General features: G+C 41.6%; 1 protein-coding gene across 1 annotated transcript in view; it reads right to left on the bottom strand.

Moving 5' to 3' along the window:
• schip1 (schwannomin interacting protein 1) overlaps positions 1-25,629 on the bottom strand; it is a 259,688-nt gene that overhangs the window by 174,644 nt on the left and 59,415 nt on the right.

The raw sequence follows: 25,629 nt of genomic DNA, 5'->3' as shown, positions 1-25,629 counted from the left end.
TATGATATTTGCTGCGTAGCTGGCATACTATAAATCATCTTGTCTGACACGTACTCCCTCACAGTGTTTACAGGCATTAAAAATCAACACAACAGATCGTTTTAACCAAGCATTTTGATTGGACAAGATGCATTCAATGAGATCTGATATACAGCACAGTAACTTTGGGAGTTTTAAGTTACGAATCACTCCATTGTTTCAGTAATTTCACTCTGCTTGTTTTTTTGTTTCAGTCACAAAGCTCACTTCATATTTATTGGCGACCACCTTGGAGAGCAGAAAGTGGTGGAACATCCTAATGTCTGATCAAGCTGCTCCGTCAAAATCCCCAAATATCACCTAAGCAACAGACTCTTATTGAACTGTGTATCAACAGAAACAAAACGCCATAGAGTATAACTAACACCACTTTTTTAATATTGAGCAGAAATTGTCTGGTTGTAGGAGGAAAGAGGAAGAAGAAGGGTGTTTTTTGTGCATGTAAGACTTTGTATAGAGACACATTTGAAAAATGTGAAAACTTGCCAAGTGGAGGATCATACTTATCATGCATCACAGGAGCTTGTGCGCATGTATGTGCGCGTGTAAGTGTGTGTTTGTTTGTTTGTTTGTTTGTTTGTTTGTGTGTGTGTGTGTGTGTGTGTGTGTGTGTGTGTGTGTGTGTGTGTGTGTGTGTGTGTGTGTGTGTGTGTGTGTGTGTGTGTGTGTGTGTGTGTGTGTGTGTATGTTTGTATCATAGGTTTCTGAGTAATGGCTTCACAGGGGTGATGAATGAGCCGATCATTTCAATTTCCTCACAAAGTTCCTAGGTTTCTGAGTGTCCTGCAGCAAGAATGTCCAAGCAAACTATCAGAAGACCTCAGGAACAAACCCCCAACAACAATAGTAAATATTTTGGAATTATGTTCAATTTGACCATCATAGGACTGTAAAAGATGTTACACCTTCATGAATGTTTTTCTCGTCTCTTCATGTTTTATTCTTTCAAATATTCCACTTTAAAGACACAGTCAGTGCATACTTTTATGGTCCCAACTTAAGGTTTAAGAAAGTCAAGTTTTCAACAAACTGCAGGTGCTTGTATCCAGGAAGCTGCTCAAACCTAAATCTCTTGGACAAATGTGATCTTTGCTGTACTGTAATGTTGTTCTGTACCTTTCTGTCACTATCTATAATGTTTTTGCATGTGTGTTTGTGTGTGCACATATGTGCTCTTGTGTGTTTGAGTCTGTAGTGTGTCTGTATGCTTGCAAATTTCCAACACTGATATCCGGAGTGCATTATTCACCACTTAAACAAATCCCTGACATCAGCAGGACATTTACAACAATCTTAATACATGCTATTGATTTCAAAATCTATAACAGTATACATTCTGCTGTTATTCTGCACTAAACCAATTCCTACATGTCTTGTCAAAAAAACAATGCATTCTTCCAGAGCCAAAGGCTTTTTTCTGCTTTCCAAACCTTTCCAGCCTGAGTGGAAAACCCTGTCCCGAATCAGGAGGGGGAGTGCCAAAAAAAAAGTACCAGAACATAAACCAGGGGTTTGCATAATTTAGTGGCACAGTCGACAGAAAATCTATAGTCATTTTGGGCTTTGGCAGTGCCAAGCAGGCTTGTATTGATTGGTGTGTATGTGTGTGTGTGTGTGTGTGTGTTTGTGTGCAAATATGTGTGTTGGTGGATTTATGGTGGAGTCAGGTGGAGCACAGAGAGAAGGAGGTAGAGAGGAGGAGCTGATGGAGAAGAGACCTTGAACCCACAGCGCACTATACAACAACAGAGGAAATAGAGCTGCTGACAGCCAAATACAGAGCCCTCCACACCCCACCTCCCCAAGCACACACACCCCTCTATCTCCACCTCTGTCATCAATCTCTTCCCCTTAACTCCACTTTCTAAAACTAAATGAAAATAAAAGAAGACAGGCATGAGGAGGCGATGAGGAGAGAAAACAGAGAGTTAAGAGAGATGGAAAAGGAAAGAGGATGATTCGATCACACTGTGAGAGAAATCTACTGGACTCTTAGTCTGAGAGTGGGAGAGGAGAGGAATCAGGACAGACATTCATCATACAGCAGGAGTCCAGGGATAAGAAACGGCTTCTATCACAATTTAAGCCATAAAAGCCAGACAATTCAGACTCTCAGGTGAATTGACTTTGCAGACTGATAAGTGATCTGCACCCAGTAGATGATGTATTCATGAAGCAGAACACTTCTTGCAAACAAGCTTGAACAAACAGGGAAAATACAAGATGCATTCAGGTTAAATTATAGCCAAACATAACTCTTATAGTTCGCTTTGGTAACAACAAATCAGAAGTAAGTCCAGGCTCAGAGGTGCCACCAGGGATTTTTAGCCTCGTAAAAAATATTAAAGTGGGGCCCACCACTGCACTACCCAAATAACACAGACCATAAAAATATTACACTGTGCAGACATGGATGCAACAGCCTGCAGACAATAGAGTTTGATGAAACACTGGTAACATATGTTCTGAAGGCCATCATGAATGTACTTCTCATCTCAGAATTAATACATCATTTGAGTACATTATTTATGTATTGAAATAAATTAATATTGTCATCTATAAAATGATGTAGTTGAAGAATGAAACATCATTTTTTTTTAAGTATTGCATAAGTGTAATTAATACTTTTTTAAAAAACTATTTCGTATTATCAATGCAGGCTGCACTGATTAAATGTAGTCTAAAAAAACAGAGAAGAACAGTTTTCTGTGAAGATTACCATTAAGTTACTACGTTTAATTTAATTATTGTGAGAATAAATTATTTCATATGACTGTATTACAAGAAACAACAACAACATGTTTTTTTTTTGAAAGGGTGAAAACAAAACTCCCCGTACACTGTAAAGTCATGGGTATAACTGGCTGTCATAGGCTCCTAGAATCATGCTAACGTTTCTCCCCTATATTCAGAGGCAAAGCCATAGAGGTTGGCTAGCATGGACCCCTGTTGGCCACCTCAAGTGCCACCCCAAATCCTAAAGGATGATTAGCTGTTGCCTTGTCAGAGGTGAGACTTCTGTCAAAGTCAACTTTTTTGAACGTGTTCTTGCCCACTACTGGTAGCTTTCTTTTCATTTTAATGTAGCACATTTCTTTCTCTTGTGCACACATACCTCCCCTGCTTAAGTCTGTGCCAACGCTGTCAAAAAAGTCTTACAGCATCCCCTGCCATATGCTGCTACATTTGAACCTAACAAGAATTACACAAGCTTCAACAAACAGACAGTTTCTCATTGACCAAACTGAAATGATTTGCTCAATATCCTTATTCCTTGCAAGAAAATTTTACATAAACAATGTGTCATACTGTGATGACTGTCTCTTTAATGCATCACAATAGCATTTGTTTCCAGTCTTTCATATTCCCAGCTGTACATATGGCCTTTTAGATCAGACTTGACAGGCTTGTTGACATCTAAAACGGGACAGGTGGGCGGAGTCAAGCTCAGTTTTGTGATATTTACAACAGGCAGCTCTACAGGAAGGCTAAATCCATCTTCTATTTCCCTGAACCCCCCTCTATCTGCAGCTATAGATCCTCTGCTATGAGGACAAAACTGCTGAAAGGCTGTCTTTGTATACATACTGGACATAAAACAACTCATCCACATACACAGCTTCGCTCTCAGCCTTTTATTTCCACTTTATGCTGCCTCACTTCTGATATAAACTCTGCCTTTTTATACTGCTTATTATTATTTTATGTTGTTTTTTACGGAGTTATTGTTTTTACTGTCTCATAGTTGTTTTTTCTCTCATCATTTTTTATTGCTGTGCTGTTGTGCGAGGTCGTCACTGCTGTCTTATTTGTCTTGTTAATAGTTTTTAAACCCGGCTGCACATAATGGGACAATCAATGATTTCACCTGATTTGACTCCAATGAAAAAAAAAGTACTCTGCTGAGGGATTTGAACATGTTTAAGTCAGTTTTATAGCTGGAATTTATAGCCATTTATATCACCATCAGCTCTAGTTTTTAAAATGTGTGTGAAGGTGTTTTTTAGAGGCTTTTTTTTAGTCCTTTTGAGGGGTGTAATTTTGGGTATAAATGCACAAACTGTAGTCACTCAGCATTATTTCTTCATGAGGATTAGCCAATTCTCATCTAAGTAGGATTAAAGGTAAACACAAGAAGAAAGAAAATGAAGCGTTTTGGATGGAAGACAACAGGAGGGAGGGGAGGGAGGGGCTGTACTGAGTGATTGACGCTCTAAAAGGTTAGATACCTCAGCTGCAGGGGACAAAGGGCAGAGAGAAGATAAAGATGCAGCACTTTGCAGGGAGACAGAAAGTGATTGGGTTGAGAGCTGGCAAGGGAGTTAAAAGAGGAAGCGAATATGAAAGTAGGTCCTTCGTTGGCGGCAAGGAAGGAGGGATGAGGAGGTGAAAGAACAAGCCTGTGGGCTCTGAAGAAATTAAACTGGACCGGCTCCAGAGAGTGAGCCAGAGGAACACAGAACAGAGAGGAGAAATGGCCTGCCTGGGAAAATGGCCTTCATCTCTCCTGTACATGGGGTGTAAATCTGTCCCCTGCACCTCCAGCTGATCAGACACACGTACTAACACTCACACACATGATTTAAATAGCTCTGCTGCTGCTCTAAATGCTCCCTTAACTCAGTTCAGAGGACAGAGTGACAGACAAAGAGAGGAGACCCAAAAACATAGTCAAAGTCATAATCTATTCCCTTTCATTTGGCACTACATTTTTCATTCTGCTCCTCCATAAGGTCAATATCATCTCCTTTCCCTGCCACATATCAAACATGATCCATCTTCTGTTTTCTCAGTTTTTTTTTCTTGTGTCTACTTTTTCTCATCCAGTCTTGTTTGTCTTGTATTCCCTCCACAGTCTTTCAGTCTAAGTTGGTTTTCCTCTTCAATACTTGATGAGCTTCCTGATGTGTGCTGGAAACAGATTCCAGGTCGTCTCTCTATCGTCTTCCAGCTCTGCAGAACGCTGGCCAGCTGTGTTTGTTTTCCTGATGAACTCAATTAACTCAGATATGCACACTCTCCAAAAATATGCACACACAGTCACTTAGAAAGAGGGCAGACTCACATGTAGAGCTTGCATTTTGTTTAACTGAAAGTTAAGCTGGTAACTGTGGTGCATTTAAGAGGGTGCTGACTGACACCATGCAGTAATGTGCAAAGGGGGAAACAAATACTTGAACTGGGCTTTTACATATAAGATTGAAATTTGAACAAGGTTTTTGGCTGTTAAGGCCGATGAATAAGGGAAAAAACACACACGTTCTTTTTTGTTATATTTTTTGGAGAACTGAGAAATATCAATTTCACAGAAGACATTTCAACAGGATTTGCAGAAACAAAAAAGTTGGTGAAAATTCAGCTTAGAAAAACAAGATGGCATTACTTGATAGAAAGGAATAAAATTGACTGCTGGCCCTCGGTAGCTGTCAGGCAAAGTAACTGACAGCTCATTGTAGAAATATCCTTTTTCCCATTTAACACAACAAAGATTCACAGTGAATGACACGTTTGACTGTTTAAATTAGGATGAGATTCTTAGTCGGAATTAACTCTATGTGTAAGAAATAAATCAAAAGAGGGATAAAAGTTATCAATTTGTCCACAGGGGGTGCCAAAATTGGCAAAAAACAAGAGTTTAATGGAGCTTTAAGTGGAAGAATTTTCAAAAAAGTTTGGGCCTGATTTTTTGATTTATAGTTTAAATATACATATTTCCCTTTTTTTCAGCACATGGAGCCAAAAACAAATTTCAGCCATCACCTAGCCAAAGACCACCAGCCAAATTGACAGTCATGTCCCTCCCTACATTCACAAATCATATCTTGCTAGCTCTATTTGGACAAAGAACAGGCCCTCCTAACCCAACAATAGTTTAACCTTGAGGCTCAGACTATTTCAAGTCAGCCAAAAAGCTGTCACGGCCTGCTCCTCTACTGAAGCTAACCTAACTGGTTTAAACAGCACCATACCATCTGCTGTACTATGCAGACCTCCCTTCCTCATACACACGTATGCAGACACACACGCGCACTATCCAGAGGGTTTGGAGGCAGCCTCTATCAGTCAAACCTCCCTGGGGTCCTTTGGCCCAGCCAGCCAGCCGGCGCCATCTCTGCCATCCTCCTCACATCCTCATCGCTCTCCTCTGTCACGGGGACACACAACCTGTCAGTACACCGGGTGTTGCGAGTGTGTGTGTCGGGGTGATAGCAACCAAGACAGGTGCTGTTATCTGTAGTTATTCTTGACCAGAAGCACACCTCTTTGCTTTCTGCGCCTGCAGGTGTGTGTGTGTGTGTAGGTTTGTCCATTAGAATTCAGCGTCCAGACTCTGACAATGTTGTCCCTGAGTGACCCTGCTATCAAAACTGGCTGGCACACATATACACGTGATACAAACACTCACACACAAACACACAGAGTGGCTTTTTCTGCTCTAGGGGTTAGGCTAATGACTGACGGTGTCAGAGACTGAGTGAGAGGAGCTGCATACTGAGAAAGAGGAAATGGAGCATGGAGAAGACTAAAGACAGTCGCAAAAGCTTAAAGAAAACCATGAAAAAAGACACAACACGTTTCTACTGCAAGATGTAAACCTTAACAAATAACAAGCTAACAAGAGGGGTGCAGGAAAGGGTGTGGACATGGACCAGTCTGCCAGCTAAAGGAGCAGGATGAGTTGCCAGAGGTTATCATACACACCATACACATTTCAGAGATCTCTGGTTGTCTTAGTAACAGAATGAGCATCTGCGTGCTGTCAGACTGGAGCAGAAACTGATACCTTAGTAGAGAAATAATTTATGCGCGCGTGTTTTTGCATTTACTTGTTTGAGTCTTATTAACTCCATAAAGTTTGTGGGGATTAACTTTTATGAAACAAGACTTGTCTGTATCTAATCATAGACTCTGTGGATGATGATGTTACAATCATTTTCCAAAACAAGACATGCAGGAAGGAACTGCTTCTAGTGGAAAATGAAAATAAGTCTTAACCTCAAAGAGGTGAGACCTCAGTTTCCACAGGAAGCATGTTCTTTGTGTTCTGTCAGTACCACTGTTTTGCTCAGGCAACCAACCATCATAACCAAATAAACATTTAGATTATGGCCAGGAGACTTCAAACCACTTCAGATGTTGGACTTTTACCAGCTGGGTAGAGACACACCAAAACTACCAGCGCACTTTTACATTATATGTTGCAATATAAGACTAAAAACAACACATCAATGTCCTAGCTCTTTTCTTATACCATCTGCTTTTGCCTTGTTGAGTTTGCAATCCTGCAAGCTAGCTGGCAGTTTAACTCAGCCAACATTTACTCTGATAGCTGCGAGGGTAGCAGCTGCACTGGTGGTCATGATGGCGCATGTTGGTGACAAAAGCTATAGCTCTATCATTGAGCTACCTTCAGGGAAATATTTAACAACACAATAAAATACCTCTTGTTGCATTTTATGAGCCATATGCACCTTAATGCAGGTTATATTATAAATAGGATATTAAAGTGTGAATTATGCACCAAAATGAAAGGTAAGTGTAGTCACATTGAGAAAACATGCTCATGATTATCATGGGAATCTTGCCAACAAAACACAAGTTAATAATATAAAACAGATTTTTAGAATTTTTACACACTGATATAATGTATAACTGAGAAACTCAGGCCGGATCTTTCCATCTCAGATATGAGGCATCCGCAGAGGACAATGTTACCCATAAGAAGATGTTTTTGATAGTCAGTGCAAAGGCATGCACACCCTGAGGTAATGTACATCAGCTCTTCATCCTGTCCTTTTTGCCTGCAGCATTCTCCTTGTATAGTTAGCTCTCCCAGCTCCCCTGGTGGGCCATAATCAGAGCAGTAAAGCCCGCCGTTAACATGCCAGAACAAACACACAGTAAAGCAGCTGCTTTTACAACGCCACTCAATACTACCTGTCCTCCGCTGCAGCCGTGCAGAACACCACTGTACCAACGACTGCACTGCTGGGTGGAGAGCAATATATATGCAAAGATCTGAAGGTAAATGTATGCAACTATAAAGCCTCTTTTATTGGGCATTATGGTCAAACGGATGGATCGGACGCGTTGCTTAATGACATTGTAAAGGCGGTTGTGGAACGAGTTGTAAAAGAGATGCAGACGAAGGAACACGAGCTCCCCTGTGGGATTTTTATTCAATTTAATATGATCCTATTTTGATCTTTATTTTTCATATGAGCAAGTTTTGTTAAAGACCTCTTTAGTGTAGTCAACTTTAAAAGTGGAAAAGATTTCAGAGGTCTCAGTAGAAGAACTCAGAACAGGGCCCTCTCTGAAGGCAGTTTAAATTGAACCTACAAACCAAAGAACTCTTAAATGTGCTATTGGGCCTTAAAACAGTCCTCCTGTAGTTTAGTATGGCACTTGAACTTTCAGGAGACAATTTAACAAACTAATGATCAAATCGATCAGAATAGGGCCAAGTTATCCTGCTCTTTTGTCAGGCTGAGCGCCAAAAACATTGGATTCTTCCTTAAATCTAACTTGCTAGTGCCTGTAGTCAGACCCTCCTTGACTGCTTAAGTGTGGGGCTTTAAAAATCCAGTTCATTATTCAGAGTTTCCATTTCATGGGTTTGAGACGTGACAAGACTCCTCCTAAGCCACAGAACCCATAACTGGTAGTACTCTCAGTGACGATGGGATTGATTTTGCCCGTAGAAGCGGCCACAACATGACATCACCAATGGGTTAGACTTGCCCATATTCCATGTTTTGTTTGATTTTGACCTGGAGGTGACCATATTTTGACAGCAGATTGCTACCAAGCAGCAACCTCCAGTCTCAAACTATGAAGCCCATGGGGAAGTGTTATAAACTGCAATTCATCGAGAATCTGCTTGAGGCTGGCTGCAGAAACACAGGAAACCACATAGACACCAATTCAAAAAAGGGCGATTTTTGCAGCATTAATAAACATGTTTACAGCCTGGTTCAAAAAACGGCTTGGCTCTACGTAGCTAATTTCTCTATCGGCACACACTGTACAGGGGGTTCATTTCTTTCTAACGCAACGGTTCAGACGATATTAGGATTACGAGTTTTTGCCCAAATAAGGAAATGACTGACTTGACTCCCAGATAGGACACATAGCTGTTGGCTAGGAGGCTCAAACCCCGCCTCTTTACGTCACACTTTGCCTGGTTGAGTTCCGCATTTCCAGTATGGCTGCCGCTGTCGATTGGCTTCAAATCAGCGCTCAGGAACAGATGGGTCACGTCACGGATACTACGTCCATTATTTATACAGTCTATGATTGCTACTCATGGCTACGTCTTCATTCTGATTGGCTGGTTCCCTTGATGGCTGCACCTGTCAATCACAGGCAGACACGCCCAAAAGTTTCTCTGAATTGGCTCAGAATTTTCAAACACATTAAAAAGGACATGAACACAGTCTCTATGATTCTATCCGTTGGTTTCTATAGAGACATTTTGAAGCCAAATGTTGGCAATTGCCATATTGCAAATGCTGACTCAACCTAACATTCAGTCAACCTAAACAGACAAGAGCTGGGTCGGGCTTTTAGCCCCATTCCAAACAGTTACAATGTGACCTGTCAGTCAACTCAGCTGTGCCCCTGATTATGCAATATCTGTATAACTCTTAAGCTTGATATAATCTTAATGGACGTGTTATAGAGTTATCCCCTGGACGGTGTATAGGAATAACTTAATGAGCTACATACCATAAAGCGTTATGCAACCTTGGTTGTAAACATACTTTTAGCTGTAGGTCATTTTGCAGCAGTACCCCTGCTGGTCTTTTGAAACTAAGAGGCTGCATCCATTTTTCTTACAATCTATGACTCACACATAAAATTGGTAGATTGAAACTTTAAAAGAGTGATAAATACAGTGGAGGTCATCGTCATTTAATGGTTGCTTGCTTGCTGTTTGACTATGGCATTAAAATCACACATAAATCACCATATAACCAAAACATAAAATCTATATTATATTTGTGATAAAACTATACGTCTGTGCACAACACCCACATAGGTCTACACCCACACACACATTAAAAGAAAAAAAATACACACACACACACAAACAGGTGCTAACTGTTAAAGCCAGGCTGGAGTTGTGAGTTAGAGCTGAGCCCGTCCATTAGTGGAGGGCCATTGCTGTTTCAGGCTTAATGAAGTAGAAAGTCAGGAGAGAGAGAAAGCCTGCAGACCTGATTAATGAGAGACAGATAGAAGAGGGGGAGAAAAAGAGAGGAAAAGAGGAATAGGGATGAGGAGAAAAAGAGAGAGACAAAGAAAGACAAGGAATGCATGATTAGAGGTGATGAGGTGAGAGGAGGAGGGAGGAAAACCGGAGGGGGGGTTTCGCTTGATTTTTAATTGATCCATGTAAAGCCGCTGTGTGAAAAGCTCTTCCTACAATGCTTTCAACCTCTTTACTAAACGGTCACTCTCACCTCTTCTTAAAGCTGTCACTTCATCTCCTCCTCTGAAAGTCTTTTCAAAATCTTTGTGTCCACGACCGTGTCGCTTAACTCTGTGGAAGCCTGGCTTATACCTCTCCTCAGCCCAGCAGGAAATGATTAAAGTCACGGTCCAGTTAGCTGCTGGTTCGACCTCAGCCCCTCGAGAGGTACCACCCACCTGTGCTGAGCCTAACACACACTCACACATACACACACCCGTAAAATCAACTACCTGTGCAGGGCCATGCAGGGAGCATCTAGCTGTGGAAAGCTATAGCTAAAACCCAGCTATGCTTCGAAAAGCAGCAGCATGAATGGCACGGCAGGAAGACAGGCAGGCAGGCAGCGTGGGTGTTCATTAAAACAGCCAGCACCATTCACAGGGAGAAACAAGGCCATAAAAGCAATTAATCTACCCATAAACAAGCCATTCTGCCTGTCCAACACACCCACAAATACACGGGCATGACAGTGGGAGCAGAGAGGAAAGGGGAGCAGCGGCTCTTGTTCCTCCTGGCTCTCTTTCTCATTATCTCTCCCTGTCTGATTTTTTTTTTATCTATACACTTCAGATAAATCCAAAGATGTTAGGGTTTTTTAATCTAAAAAGAGTTATGTTGCTATCTAAATCTCAGAGTACTAAGTTGTGGAGACAGAAGGTGGGGGTACATTCTCACATCACACTCGCAGCAGATCAGCAGACTCAGGGTAGATGCTGCAGCCAGACAGATGGTTTTCTGGAGCTGTGAGTGATGTCATCTCACAGGTTTGTGCACTGTTTTACAACATTCATCCCTCTTAAATACTTGTTTGTTCTGCTTTAAATTTTGTGTTATAAGGTGGATGTTTGAGAATTTTATAATTCAATACTTATCAGAGGTTTTTGTTATGGTCATATTGTTTTTAATACCTATTCAAAACCTTTTTTCTATGATACAGAGTTATCATTACTTTTCTCGAGATCTCAGCTTGTCAAGGTGTCAATACCTCGGGATAACAAAGCTACTTTTCCCATTATGACGCATACATTTTTCTACATGTTTTGGCTTCACTTTTGGGGAGAAGTTATGCTGTTGATCTTTCACTAAAATAGAACGGGCCAGACAACCATATTCCATGCTGCCATTGCCCACACTTATGAAGTCAGTTCAGCCCACGTCTTTGTTTTTGTTTTTTTACTATTAAGGATCATCTGACAGTATTCTAAAATATCATGAAAACAACTTACATCAACTCATTTTTGTGGGGAAATGGAGGGAAAAAAAGTCTACTTAGGGCTTCCACAGATAAACACTAAAACACTATAAGAGAAAAAAAATGACATTGAATAAATAAAATAAATAATCATCCATCCATCCATCCATCCATCCATCCATCCATCCATCCATCCATCCATCCATCCATCCATCCATCCATCCATCCATCCACTGTCCTTTGCTCATCTAGGGTCAGGGTAATGGTTACAGCAGGCTAAGCAAGTCGACCTCGACATTCCCTCTCCACAGCAACACTCTCCAACTTCTCCTTCCCGGGGGAGTTTAAGGTGTTCTCAGGCCAGATGGTTTATATAATTCCTCCTGAGAGCTCCAGGTTTACCCTGGGATCTTTTCCCTGTTGGATGAGCCTAGAAAACCTCCACAGGGAGGTGTCCAGAAGGCATCCTAATCAGATGCCCCTGAAGTACCTCAACTGGCTCATTTCGGTGCAAAGGGGTAATAGCTCTATTCTCAGATTCTACAGGGTGTCGGAGCTCCTGACTCTCTCTAGGCTGCAGCCCAGACACTTTTTGGAGGAAAATCATTGCAGCTGCTTGTACATATGATCTTGTTCTTTTGGTCACTTCCAAAACTCCCAAACATGGGTGAGGATTGGAACGTAGATTGGCCAGTAAATCGAAAGCTACACCTTCAAACTCAACTCTTCTTTCCTTCCACTTAAATACTCAAATAACTAAAACACCTAATACTATAATAATCAGATCAATCAAAATGATCACAAAAGTGAACATCAGAAAAATGCACAACTTGATTTCAAGTTAAAAACCAGCCAAAAAGAAACGTTCAAGTTACATGTGGCAGCCCTCCTGCAACAAGATCCCAAATGGCTTTTTCCCCCAAATGAATCCAAACCATCTCTGCTCTTTTCAATATACATTAGATTTTCTATAACCACATAGTGCATTAAGTAAATCAATTAGTGTATGAGCAACACATCAACTTATTTTCTATCCCTGAGTATAGGAGTTAAGGAGCTTCATCAGCATCAATACTTGTGCGACAATTAGTATTGATGAACATCTTCTCCCTCCTCCCCTCCCCTCCTCTCTCATCTTCCCTCTCATTTCACAACACTAAAAATATCAGATACAATAAATGGTAATAAGCAACTGTGTGTGTGTGTGTGTGTGTGTGTGTGTGTGTGTGTGTGTGTGTGTGTGTGCAAAATCTTGAGTGTATTTATTGCCAGAGGCAGAACAGATGATGAGAGATCATGAGTTGCATGCCTCCACCCTATTGAGTAATAATGAGAGTGCTGTGATTGCCTGAGCTAAGAATAGTAGCTGCTGGTGGAGGCTCTGATAGAGGGACTGTCTCTCTGCTATCCTGCCCAACAGCTACACTGTAACTAGATTCATCTCTTCAGGAGGGGCTGCAAAAAGGCATTCACAGTGCTAATGATCATGCAAACACACACATGTACACACACACACACATGTACACACACACACACATGTACACACACACACACACACACACACACACACACACACACACACACACACACACACACACACACACACACACACACACACACACACACACACACACACACACACACACACGTGTGAAGGACATGCTTTGGCTGTTAGGCCCAAAGGGAAGGAGATAAGTGATGGAGGGCATATGGAAAACAGAGATGGAGAGGCTCAAAGACATTGAAGGACAGGTGAGTTTAAACTATTAAAATGTTTTCCCTCCAACAAAGGTCAAATCTGGAGTTTTAAAAGAAGGCAAAAGCTCCCATAACTGTGCTTTCTAACATCCAATTATTTTTTTTTTCATTCAGAAATTCGCTCAATGCGTTCTCTTTTTGTCCCTCTGCTTATTATTTCTGAAGGTTGTAAAATACATGTCTGTTTTTTAACCCTGACTTCCAATAATTTATTCTAAAACATCCCACATTATGTTATTCCACCCTGCAGGATCTATATAGACATGTGCGCACCAGGTAATACACATTAGAATGTTCATTACAGTGCCGTAATATACAAACAGGCAAATGAAACCAGAGGTATGCAGAAACATATGACATCCCCCATGCAAGACGATGGAAGACATACTCTGTCTCTCCTCTTGTAAACCATCTGCTTCCTTTCAGCCTCAATGAGGGTGTGAATAATGGCCATGTTTGACACAAACACACATTCCCTTCCCAGTATGGCTCCTCTAACTTTATATTTCCCTGTCTCTGCCATCCCTGTAGCCATCACCCTTAGCCAATCTTGTGGAAAATGAAAACTATCTGAATATTCTTTCAGAGCTCGGGGAGAGAGCGATGTTTGCTCGCCGAGCCCCATTTCACCTGCCGTGTTTACGGCTCCACGCTGAGCTATGGCACGACTTGTCTTTGCTCTCCACTTGCAGAGGGAGAATGAAGTTGGAATTAGTTCTAGGGATATTTATATGTGTGTGAAAGTGCCTGGACACGCACACACAAATAAACAAATAAACAGACACACAGGTTCAATTAGTGTGCAGTGGCAGAAGGGGAGGACATGAGGGATAAGTCATGTTTAGCACACCTGTCTCTGCAGCGGGACTTGTGCGAGAATTAAAGCAGAGAGTTTGGGAGCTGCGCCACGAAGGCATCAGCGTGAGGTCATAAACACACAGAGGAGACAAGCTGGAGTGTATCCTGCTTACATGATGACTCTAAGGGCGGATGCAATAAATAAATCAGCACCACCAGCATTCCCTAACCTCAAGCAAACACACCCAAGTTATATTCAAACAAGCTTGGATAAACATGGACGCACAGTGTTGATAAAAACAAACAAAAAGTACACAAAAAGTACAAATTTCCCGATGCAGATGCATACACAACAAACAGCGCAGCATATTTTTATGAATGTGTGTGTGTTTTTATGTAAGTGTGTGTGTAGTATTCGCCAAAATGCACCCGGCAGAGACTGTGAGCGACAGGTACATCGGTAACTGTCACTGTTACACAGCTAATGAATATTCACAGTGTTATTCTGACTGCATTATTCACACCAGAATAAACCAACTCTCACACACACACACACACACACACACACACACACACACGCACGCACGCACACACACACACACACACACACACACACACACACACACACACACACACACACACACACACACACACACACACACACACACACACACACACACACACACACACACACACACACACACAAACCTCCATTCAAAAGCATACATTCACAAGCTTGCATTTTCACTTTTTCTACTACAACTACAAATGAAAGACAGACAGACGGACTGACAAATTTCCATTTCTGCAGCTCACAACTGTGCACGGAGCTGTCAGCTTCTCGGCTGACAACAGGGAGAGAAATGCAGCCCGCCGGGGTGACCTTGACTTTCAACACACACTCCCACACACAAGAGTAAACTCCACAGTTCCTGCAGAAGTTGTCATTATTCTTCCCTCTGTGTTTGACTTTTCGTCAGCAGCACCCGTGCCTGTCACTCTGTCCACTCTGTCAGTCTGTCTGGACTGTCCTTGTCGGGGACTGTTTCTGAATGTAAGAGGAAATGTCAGAGTCAGTCTTTAAATTACCCTTTTAGAATGTGTGTGTGTGTCTGTGTGTGTGTGTGTGTGTGTGTGTGTGTGTGTGTGTGTGTGTAAATGCATGTGTGTGTGCTTGTGTTATGTGTTTTAAAGCAAGGCTCAGGAGAGCGGTAGAAAAGGCAGCAACTTCCTCCCACCACTGAATAAAACATCCCATTTAGAGCCAACAGCCATATGCCATAAATCACCTCTCCACTAGCTGGGCGAGGAGGAGAGAGAGAGAGAGAGAGAGAGAGAGAGAGAGAGAGAGAGAAAGAAAGAAAGATAGAGGATGAGTATATTTGTATGAGAAGAAGGAGAAAGACATGCAGGTGATATTAAAAGGGAGCACTGAAGAGAAGTTGTGGTAGAGAAGTTTGAACAGACGATAAAAAGAAACTGATGTACAGGAAGAAGACAGCTGATGTCAAATCTGGTGAGCCACATGATAATGCTAGTGAAACACACACACGATACAATTGGAGAGCTTTACACAGTCACATCTAATCCTTTATATTGGTTTACCATAACTCCTAAAACCCAAGTTGATGAAAAATGATGACACTAAGGTCAAATTACTTCTGAACTTGGTGCTGTTTTTTCAGACGGAGCTGTGATGCTACATGTAAAACTTTTTTTGCTGGAAACATATAAAATGGACTTGTACTTATATAGCGCTTTTCTAGTCTTCCTGACAACTCAAAGCACTTTTACATTACTTGTCACATTCACCCATTCATACCCATTCACTCACTGATGGTAGAGGCTGCTATGTAGTGAGGGGCCATCAGTGTCAGTTGATCTCATTCATTCACATTCACATTCACACACCTCTGAACAACAGAGGTTGAAAAAAGAACATACAACTGACTCACTACAATCAAATGTGTCTACTTAGCAACGAGAATTAGCTAAACACAAGTTAGCTTAGCTCAGCACGAAGACAGGAAATAGAGAGACAGTTATTTGGCTCTGTCTAAAGTTGCAAAATTCTCCTTTCAGCTCCTTTAAAGCAGTTGTTCTCAAAGTGGGGTCCTGGGACCCCTGGGTGTCCGCGAACCATAGTGTGGGGGTCCGTGAAATACGTGAATACATTTCTAATAAATTATAAAATTGTGCTGTGTCATTAAAAACAGCATATACACCATTGTTATGAAGCCATTTGGTGGCTCGAAGGGATATGTGAGTCTTGCTACTGTTAGTTTCCGAAAGCGTTTAAGGTCAATTACTTAAAAAGTATAAATGCTGTGATGTTGAGTCCACAAGGAATGAAATGACCCTCTGTTTTAAAGTATAGAAGTGGTATTTACTTGATTCAAATTGAAGTGTTATCTGTTTATCACTATGGTACAGGTCTGAAGTATTTACATTGATACGTTTTACTATACAAATAGTTCAAAGGGCAACTAAGAGTGCAAATGGTAGTAAGCATGTGCTTTAGTGATGGGAAGTTCGGCTTTTTTCAGAGAGCTGGCTCTTATAACTCGGCTCCCAAAGAAGAGCCGGCTCTTTCGACTCCCAAACGACTCTTAATTTAGGATCTTTTGTAGCCGTATACTTTACCTTAACTTTGCAAAAAAAAAAACGGTTTGTGTTGAAAACCCTTTTTATGTACGGGGTTTTTAAGAGAAGCCTTATAATGCCCAATTTTGTGCATTTAGTCTGTTACAAAACCATTCTAACTTTTGTTTAGTATTTTAATCAAACTTTTTTATTGCACAGATTAATAAAAACCTGCAAACATATCCACAGATATGGTTATGGTTAGGGTTAGGATTTGGGTTAAAGTTAGGGCTAGGGTTGGGGTTAGGGTTATGATTAGGGTTGGGGTTAGAGTTAGGGTTAGGATTAGGGTTTGGATTAGGGTTAGGGTTATGATTAGGGTTATGATTAGGGTTTGGGTTAAGATTAGGGTAAGGGTTACTATAAGGGTTAGGGTTAGGATTAGGGTCAGGGTTAGGGTTAGGTCTAGGGTTAGGATTAGGTCTAGGGTTAGGATTAGGGTTAGGATAAGGGTTAGGGTTGGGGTTAGGGCTATGATTAGGGTTAGAGTTAGAGTTAGAGTTAGGGTTAGGATTAGGATTAGGATTAAGTTTAGGGTTAGGATTTGGGTTAGGATTAGGTTTAGGGTTAGGGTTAAGGTCAAGTTTAGTATAAACCAGGGTTAGGGTTAAGATTAGGGTCAGGGTTAGGATTAGGGTTAGGGTTAGGATTAGGGTTAGGGTTAGGATTAGGGTTAGGATTAGGGTTAGGGTTAGGGTTAGGATTAGGGTTAGGGTTAGGATTAGGGTTAGGGTTAGGGTTAGGGTTGGGATTAGGGTTAGGGTTAGGATTAGGATTAGGGTTAGGGTTAGTATTAGGGTTAGGGTTAAGATTAGGGTTAGGGTTAGGGTTAGGATTAGGGTTAGGGTTAGGGTTAGGATTAGGGTTAGGATTAGGGTTCGGGTTAGGGTTAGGATTAGGGTTAGGATTAGGGTTCGGGTTAGGGTTAGGATTAGGGTTAGGGTTAGGGTTAGGGTTAGGATTAGGGTTAGGGTTAGGGTTGGGGTTAGGATTAGGGTTAGGGTTAGAGTTAGGGTTAGGATAGGGTTAGGGTTAGGGTTAGGATTAGGGTTAGGGTTAGGGTTAGGGTTAGGATTAGTGTTAGGGTTAGGGTTAGGGTTAGGATTAGGGTTCGGGTTCGGGTTAGGATTAGGGTTAGGGTTAGGGTTAGGATTAGGGTTAGGGTTAGGGTTAGGGTTGGGGTTAGGATTGGGGTTAGGGTTAGGATTAGGGTTAGGGTTAGGATTAGGGTTAGGGTTAGGATTAGGGTTAGGGTTAGGGTTAGGGTTAGGGTTAGGATTAGGGTTAGGGTTAGGGTTAGGGTTAGGATTAGGGTTAGGGTTAGGGTTAGGATTAGGGTTAGGGTTAGGGTTAGGGTTAGGATTAGGGTTAGGGTTAGGATTAAGGTTAGGGTTAGGATTAGGGTTAGGGTTAGGATTAGGGTTAGGGTTAGGGTTAGGATTAGGGTTAGGATTAGGGTTAGGGTTAGGATTAGGGTTAGGGTTAGGATTAGGGTTAGGGTTAGGGTTAGGATTAGGTTTAGGGTTAGGGTTAGGATTAGGGTTAGGGTTAGGGTTAGGGTTAGGATTAGGGTTAGGGTTAGGGTTGGGGTTTGGATTAGGGTTAGGGTTAGGGTTAGGGTTAGGATTAGGGTTAGGGTTAGGGTTAGGATTAGGGTTCGGGTAAGGATTAGGGTTAGGGTTAGGATTAGGGTTCGGGTTATGCTTAGGGTTAGGGTTTGGGTTAGGATTAAGATTAGGATTAAGGAACCAACCGAACTCGAGCAAACAGAACCAGAACCATACTCAAGCAAACAGACCCAAACTCAAGCAAACCAAACCAGAACAGAACCAGAACGGAACCAGAACCAAACCGAAACTGAACCAGAACTAATCCAGAACCGTACTCATTCAAACAGGACCGGAACCAAACCCAACAAACTGAGCCAGAACCAAGTCAAGCAAACAGAATCGGAACCAAACTCAAGCAAACAGAATCGGAACCAAACTCAAGCAAACAGAACCAGAACCGAACCAGAACCGAAGAAGAACCGAACCAGAACCGAAGAAGAACCGAACCAGAACCGAACCAGAACCGAACCAGAACTGAACCAGAACCGAACCAGAACCAAACCAGAACCAAACCGGAACCGAACCAGAACCAAACTCAAGCAAACAGAGCCAGTACCGAACCAGAACCGAACCAGAACCGAACCAGAACCGAAACAGAATTGAACCGGAACCGAACCAGAACCAAACCAGAACCAAACCGGAACCGAACCAGAACCAAACTCAAGCAAACCGAGCCAGAACCGAACCAGAACCGAAGAAGAACCGAAGAAGAACTGAGCCAGAACCGAACCAGAACCGAACCAGAACTGAACCAGAACCGAACCAGAACCAAACTCAAGCAAACAGAACCCGAACCGAACCAGAACCGAAGCAGAACCGAACCAGAACCGGAACGGAACCGAACCAGAATTTAACCGGAACCGAACCAGAACCGAACCAGAATCGAACCGAACCAGAACCGAACCGGAACCGAACCGGAACCGAACCAGAACCGAACCATTCTCAAGCAAACAGAACCGGAACCAAACTCAAGCAAACAGAACCAGAACCAAACTCAAGCAAACAGAACCAAACTCAATTAAATGAAACCAGAACAGAACCAGAACGGAACCAGAACCTGCACTTATTGAAATTGAATGAATGATTAAAAATGCTATTTATATTCTATAATTTTTCATATTTAACTTAATAGTTTTATGCATGTAGGCTTTATTTATTTATTTATTTATTTATTTATGTGTCAGAATCACGCCTATACAAATTGAAAAAAGTCAGCATACATAACAGAGTGAAGTGGGGATGCAGAGGCAGCAGTGCCACAGAATAAATGCTGCCTTTCCACAACATTTTCTTTTTTAGAGGTGTGATTTTAATAGAATACTTGGGAGAGGTAATCGCATCAGAGTGCCCATCATTTCTGCATTAGGGGGCAAAAAGTGGGTTCTCGCAATAGCCAGACTGTTAAGGGAGGGTATTTGCCTCCAAGTGGCTATCAAACCAAGCAACTCCCCTCCTGGCCGAGTTAAACAGGAGGGGTTTGGGGGTGTTAAACAGCCTGTGTCTGTTCAACTGACCATCTGTCTATGTACCTGCATATGTGTGTGTGTGTGTACCTGTGTGTGAGTGCACAAGGTTTAAATGTTTCTTGTGTGCATCCACAAGCAGCAGTTTGGGGTGTATATCGCCTGCTACAGTTGTCCAACCTTTTCCAATAGCTTGCCAGTTATTTACAGCAACACAAGCTGCTGCATTTAGCAAGTCATATATCAGGCTGTGTGAATCAGGAACAGGCACATGACCATGCAGACACACAAATACGCACTCACAATGAAGTAATGCCCTGGACTTGGATGCAGATACGTGGGGATAAATCACACGTTTTAATCTTCTTGCGCTGATGAACAAAAAAAAAAGGTCTTGAAACATTGCATAACTATTTTTATAGAGCCTCCATGAACAAATACAAGGTCCTAACATCCTTTTTGCTCTTTTAAACTTTGCAAAATCAGTGTATTTACATTAATAATGGACGGTGTCGTGAGCAATGTGTTGATAAGAAAGATTCCTTGACTGAGAGACAAGATGCTTGACACACACATAGACCACTACATGAGCTTCAATCAGACTGGGTTAATACTCAGCTGAGGAGAAGCTTTCTCATCGAACACAGTTCCAACAGGGTTTATATACTCCTCTGGTCAGTTACAATGTAACCTTCAACCTTTCAACTCTTGGGGCTTCTCTTTCTCTGTCATGTTATCATGTTCATCAAAATGGTTCCCATGTCACTCATAAATCGCTTGAAACAACCTGATATGGACAGAATATAGTACCTTACCTAAGGTCAGCATGCATTGACAGTTCTCAGGACCGACCAACCATAAATTCTTAACCTTATACCATAACTAAGTAATACATCACTGTAACTCCACTGCTATTTGTGGTAACTAGAAGTGTATGTTATTACTTTTCAAAGTCAATAATGCAGTTACAATTACAGATATTAAAAAAGACTCGGCACTGTACGTCAATAGCCAACAACAGCATAAGATTAATCATCAGACTCTACGGTGAGGATAAGCCTACCTCAGCACAGAAGCATCCTGGGAAAAAAATTCTGATGATCATTCAGGCAGCTTTCTGTCTTGAAATACCACCATTCATTTTCTACCCTTGAGGTACAGGACAAGAATATAGTAGTAGACTGTCAAGACTAGTAATTCTAATCTCATGTAGCACCCAACCAAACACACTTCCACTAAGCTGGTTGCCAGAGAGCCCAGCGATGCAAACACAGGTGACTCAGGTGCAACTATGGCCTGTATATCAAAATGGACTTTGCAAGTGTTCACTGACTGTGAGTCCAAAAGATACAGAGCTCCCCCTGCTGACCTTTGCTTCTGTGCATGCCTTGGCTGCACCAATGCAGAATTCCAGCACCTATCAGTGCAGTAGCACGTTGTCCTGGTGACCAAGGTGGAGCCACTCTATCCCAAAAGCTAAGGCTTGATTTCAAATTACCATCACTTACACAATCTGTAATTCAGGAAGGGCTAGACAGACTGAAAGCTGCAGTGTCAACATCAGAATCAGAATCAGAATAAAAAAATACCTAATTATCCCGGGGGAAAATTCAGTCATTACAGTTTTTCCTATACACAATAAGTAAGAATATCAAATAACATTAATAGAAACAAGTAATCAATAAGATATAAATACAAATACAATGAAAATAATGACAATAAAAGTATGTAAAGAAGACAAAATAAGCTATGTAGAAAATTCATGGTTGAAATCCCTGGAGATCAGTTGATAAAGTAAGCATACCTCCAATGACATACCTCCAGTCAGAGAACCTACTAGCAAAATGCTAGTGAGACAAGAGGTAGGATATATTAATAGGAGTATTGAAGCAAAATGAAGTAGATCTAAAGTTACTTCCCAAGTAACGAATGACTTCTATAATGCAGTAACTCAGAAATTCAGTCACTTTATGGTAACACTAACTAGGAAATATAACTCATTACTAATTCTCAGTAACTTGCCCAACAGTGTTATTGGCTCAGATGAAAATGTACTGTAAGAAATTTCAATCATAGCAGTGAACTCACAGATAATTATCACCCAACCCTTTCCCCCCTCTAAGCTCGATCATGCATTTTAGCATCTTTTAGCTCATTGTTCTGGTCGCCAGGCACAATTTCCTGCCTAAAGACCTCTCATAAACCGACAGACCTAGCTACTGAGCACTAAAGACTGAAACACAAAGTTAGTATTTCCAAAGTGGTGTTGATGGATACCCATATGCTGTTCTTTAAAAAAGATGATTGAAATTTGAACTGAAATTTGTCAGATATACAGGAAGTGAAGACTTGGAAGAAATGTTGACAATGCACTATGTCGCCTGAATGTATGATGTATTTGCAGACATATTTGCTACAAAGCTTGATAAGGCAAAAGTGTGTCCATGTGGGGTTTGCAAAGAGACCTGCTGGGTGTGAGTGACCATAGAACTCAGCTACTGTTGCTACGAATGCAGAACCGTCACATTGTCTGTATTGTATTTCCTGCACCTAACTTCATAACAACTGTGAACTCCTATTTACTTTAAGTCCTGTATATGTGTCGCCATTATCCAGGGAATAAATGTCATTGCCTTTCATCTTGATTCTGCTTGGTTTCATGCACAAAAGTCCAGAGGGAGGCTTTACTAATGCACCTGAAGCTATTTGGTAACAGCCAAAAAGTACACCTGCCTCCCCAGGTGGTTTAAACAATCAGATTTTAATCCAGCTAAAATGCTGCTGGAGTACATTTACACTTAGCTTTCTTAGACATCTGATACCTACCAGCTCCACCCAGGGGGCATGAAGTAACTGAGTGTAGATTGGGTTTTATATAATTTAATTTTGTATTTAAAAAAATTGCAGAAAAATTTGTGCTGCAGGGACAGAGGGTCAGCTAACAGCAGGTGGTTGCTTTTAGCAAGAAAACACTGAATGCTTGTGTTGTAGATGGTGTTTAATTCACCATAGTTGCTTTAATGAATGCTCTCTCTTCCCCGGTCTCTCTCTCAAGTACGCACACAAACACTAAATTGTTACCAAGTGCACATGAAATACACACAGAGGGAAAAAAACACACTTTATGGGCATGTTGCAGGGGTAATGGACTTGGTAATTGCTTAGCAACAGGCAATGGCACCACCACCTGTCTACCAAGGTACCCACTGAAGGTCAGTGTGTGTGTGTGTGTGTGTGTGTGTGTGTGTGTGTGTGTGTGTGTGTGTGTGTGTGTGTGTGTCTGTGTGTGTGTGTGTGTGTGTGTGTGTGTGTGTGTGTGTGTGTGTGTGTGTGTGTGTGTGCGCACTACCACATGGGGGGCACCCTATCCCTGCATCCCTGACTTCAATCCCCCCTGCAACCACACACTATCCCTGTCTCATTGTTTTCTTCTTTTTACCAGTCTTGTTAGCGACCTGCTGCGTCTATCTCTCCTGCTGTTGGATGAATCACTTTACAATGAATTACATCACAACAATGTCAATGCAAGAATGGCTTATATTAAGCCCTGGGTGCTGTTTTGTGTGTTTGTGTCTCTGTCCGATTATTCTACTGTGAGTCTTTCAAGTGCTGCAGAGGAAGGCGGAGTGATCTTTCAACCCCTGCAGAGAAGGTACTCCTACCTTCTCTCTTCATCTCACCCTTTCATTACCTACCTTCACTCTCCACCTCACCCTGTCAGTGACCCTGCTCCTGAGTTACGTCACATGACACACACGCTGAGACCCCCTCTATATCATACCCGGTCTTACCTCCCTCTTTGAAGGGTGAGGTGTGTGCGAAAGAGAAAGAGAGACCTTGGGTGCATGTTTGATTTTGAGAGAAAGGGAGGTTTGCTGACTGCTGCCTGAACTATGTGTGTGTATGTGTGTGTGTGCATTAGTTTAATTCATATGTGCAGTAGAAAAAAGAGTTAGGACCCTCCCTCCTGCAGCTCATAGACTATATTTCTCCTGCAAATGAAAAAGGAGTGGGCCTGCCACGGGTGTTTTACTGTGGAGAGACAGGCATGAGGTTCAAATCAGATTCAGGACTAGATCACAGTCACAGTGAATAATACATGCATTTCATATTCATGGCTGCTTGTGCATTTCATGAATAGCCTGAGAGGCGACAGGACTGCTCAGGGTTAGAACTGCCAGCCATTGTTTAGCTAACAGCAGCGCAGAAAAGGAACACAGAGGAAAAGGTTCACCATTAGCACACCTGTGCTGTCAGGGCTGTTGTAATGACAACAGTGACTCTGACAGCAGTGTACTGTGGAGCTGCTTGTACACAGGCACTTATTACAACAATAACCTGAGATATGTACGCAGGGGGAATGTACAATAAATGTTCTGACTCTTGATGACATTTTCATCATAAACTAACTTCTTGATTAGTTTTTTCTATCCATCAGTAAAAACTGGGACCAGATAGCCAGAATGCAACGTTTAAAACATGCTTCAAAGTATGCCCAATGAACAAACCCAAATAAATTCAGTTTACACTTATTTAAAGGGGAATAAAGTTTAAACCATTGACTTAATATAGAATAGACAATGACATTTCTGCCCATTGTGAGATTTGAAGCAAAAAGACTTCCTCCATGGGCGCTGAAGTATCACACTGGAGCCAAGGCATGCAGAGGAAGCAACCTTGCAAGTAGCATCATGGGACTGATGTCATACCAATGACACTAGCCAAAGCAAGCATTAAACTTACTAATTATATATCAAAGATCTGTCGGTTTGATGCAGTCCAACAGAAGAATAGATTCTTGTGTTGATTTGAAGCGCACACTTTCAGCTATGGATAGTTCAATGACTCTTGTGTTAGTGTTTGTTACATTTTTTCTTGCAAATCCTCCTCTACACCACTAGTCAGTCACAAAAATTAGCACTCATATGTAAATCAGCACACTAGTGCAAACTATGACAGTAATTATGTTTAAAAAAAGAAAATAATTGACGCGTAGTTTAGTTGCATAGTTCGGCCTCTCTTCCCTTTGTTAACATTAAGGAGGCGGGGTTAATGACATGTACTGCAGCTAGCCAGCAGAGGGAGCTCTAATCCACTGGTGGTGAAGGCCCTAACTTATAAGTTGTTGCACCTGATGCTTTGAGGAAAATGGCATGTCACAGCCCAGCAGCAACCTTTGGTGTTGCCGGTATGTGCAGTAAACTGCAGTTCCTGAAGTGTCCACTTGAGGCTAACTCTAGAAGCCAGGGAGAACCTATTAACACGCATGTTAGAATGCCCAGTTTTGCAGAAGAAATAAACATGTTTACAGACTGATTGAAAAAGAGGGTTAGCCAATTCATAAATTGTTTCGCATTTTTGCATTGACTGATGGCACTGAGGAAAATGCATTGCAGCTTTAAGCCAGGTTATTTCTGCTTTTGTAGCAGTTGTCATGAAGATCATTCAGGCCATTGATCTGCCCTTGTGGGCCACCATAGTTCTGCTATTGGGAATTAATCACTGTTGTTGTGACAATATTTCACATGAGAACAATAATTACCAATAGGAATAACAATGACCAATAAGAAGCAAGTATTTGACACAATCTTCTGATCTTTCTTGTTTCGCTGTGTAAATAAAAAACCTGGCAAAACTTTTCCATCT

The sequence above is a fragment of the Notolabrus celidotus genome, chromosome 14 (assembly GCF_009762535.1).
Source record: "Notolabrus celidotus isolate fNotCel1 chromosome 14, fNotCel1.pri, whole genome shotgun sequence".
In the NCBI taxonomy this organism is placed as follows: domain Eukaryota; kingdom Metazoa; phylum Chordata; class Actinopteri; order Labriformes; family Labridae; genus Notolabrus; species Notolabrus celidotus.
Note: the sequence above shows the minus strand (reverse complement) of the source record. Positions and strands in the feature narration are given on the sequence as shown.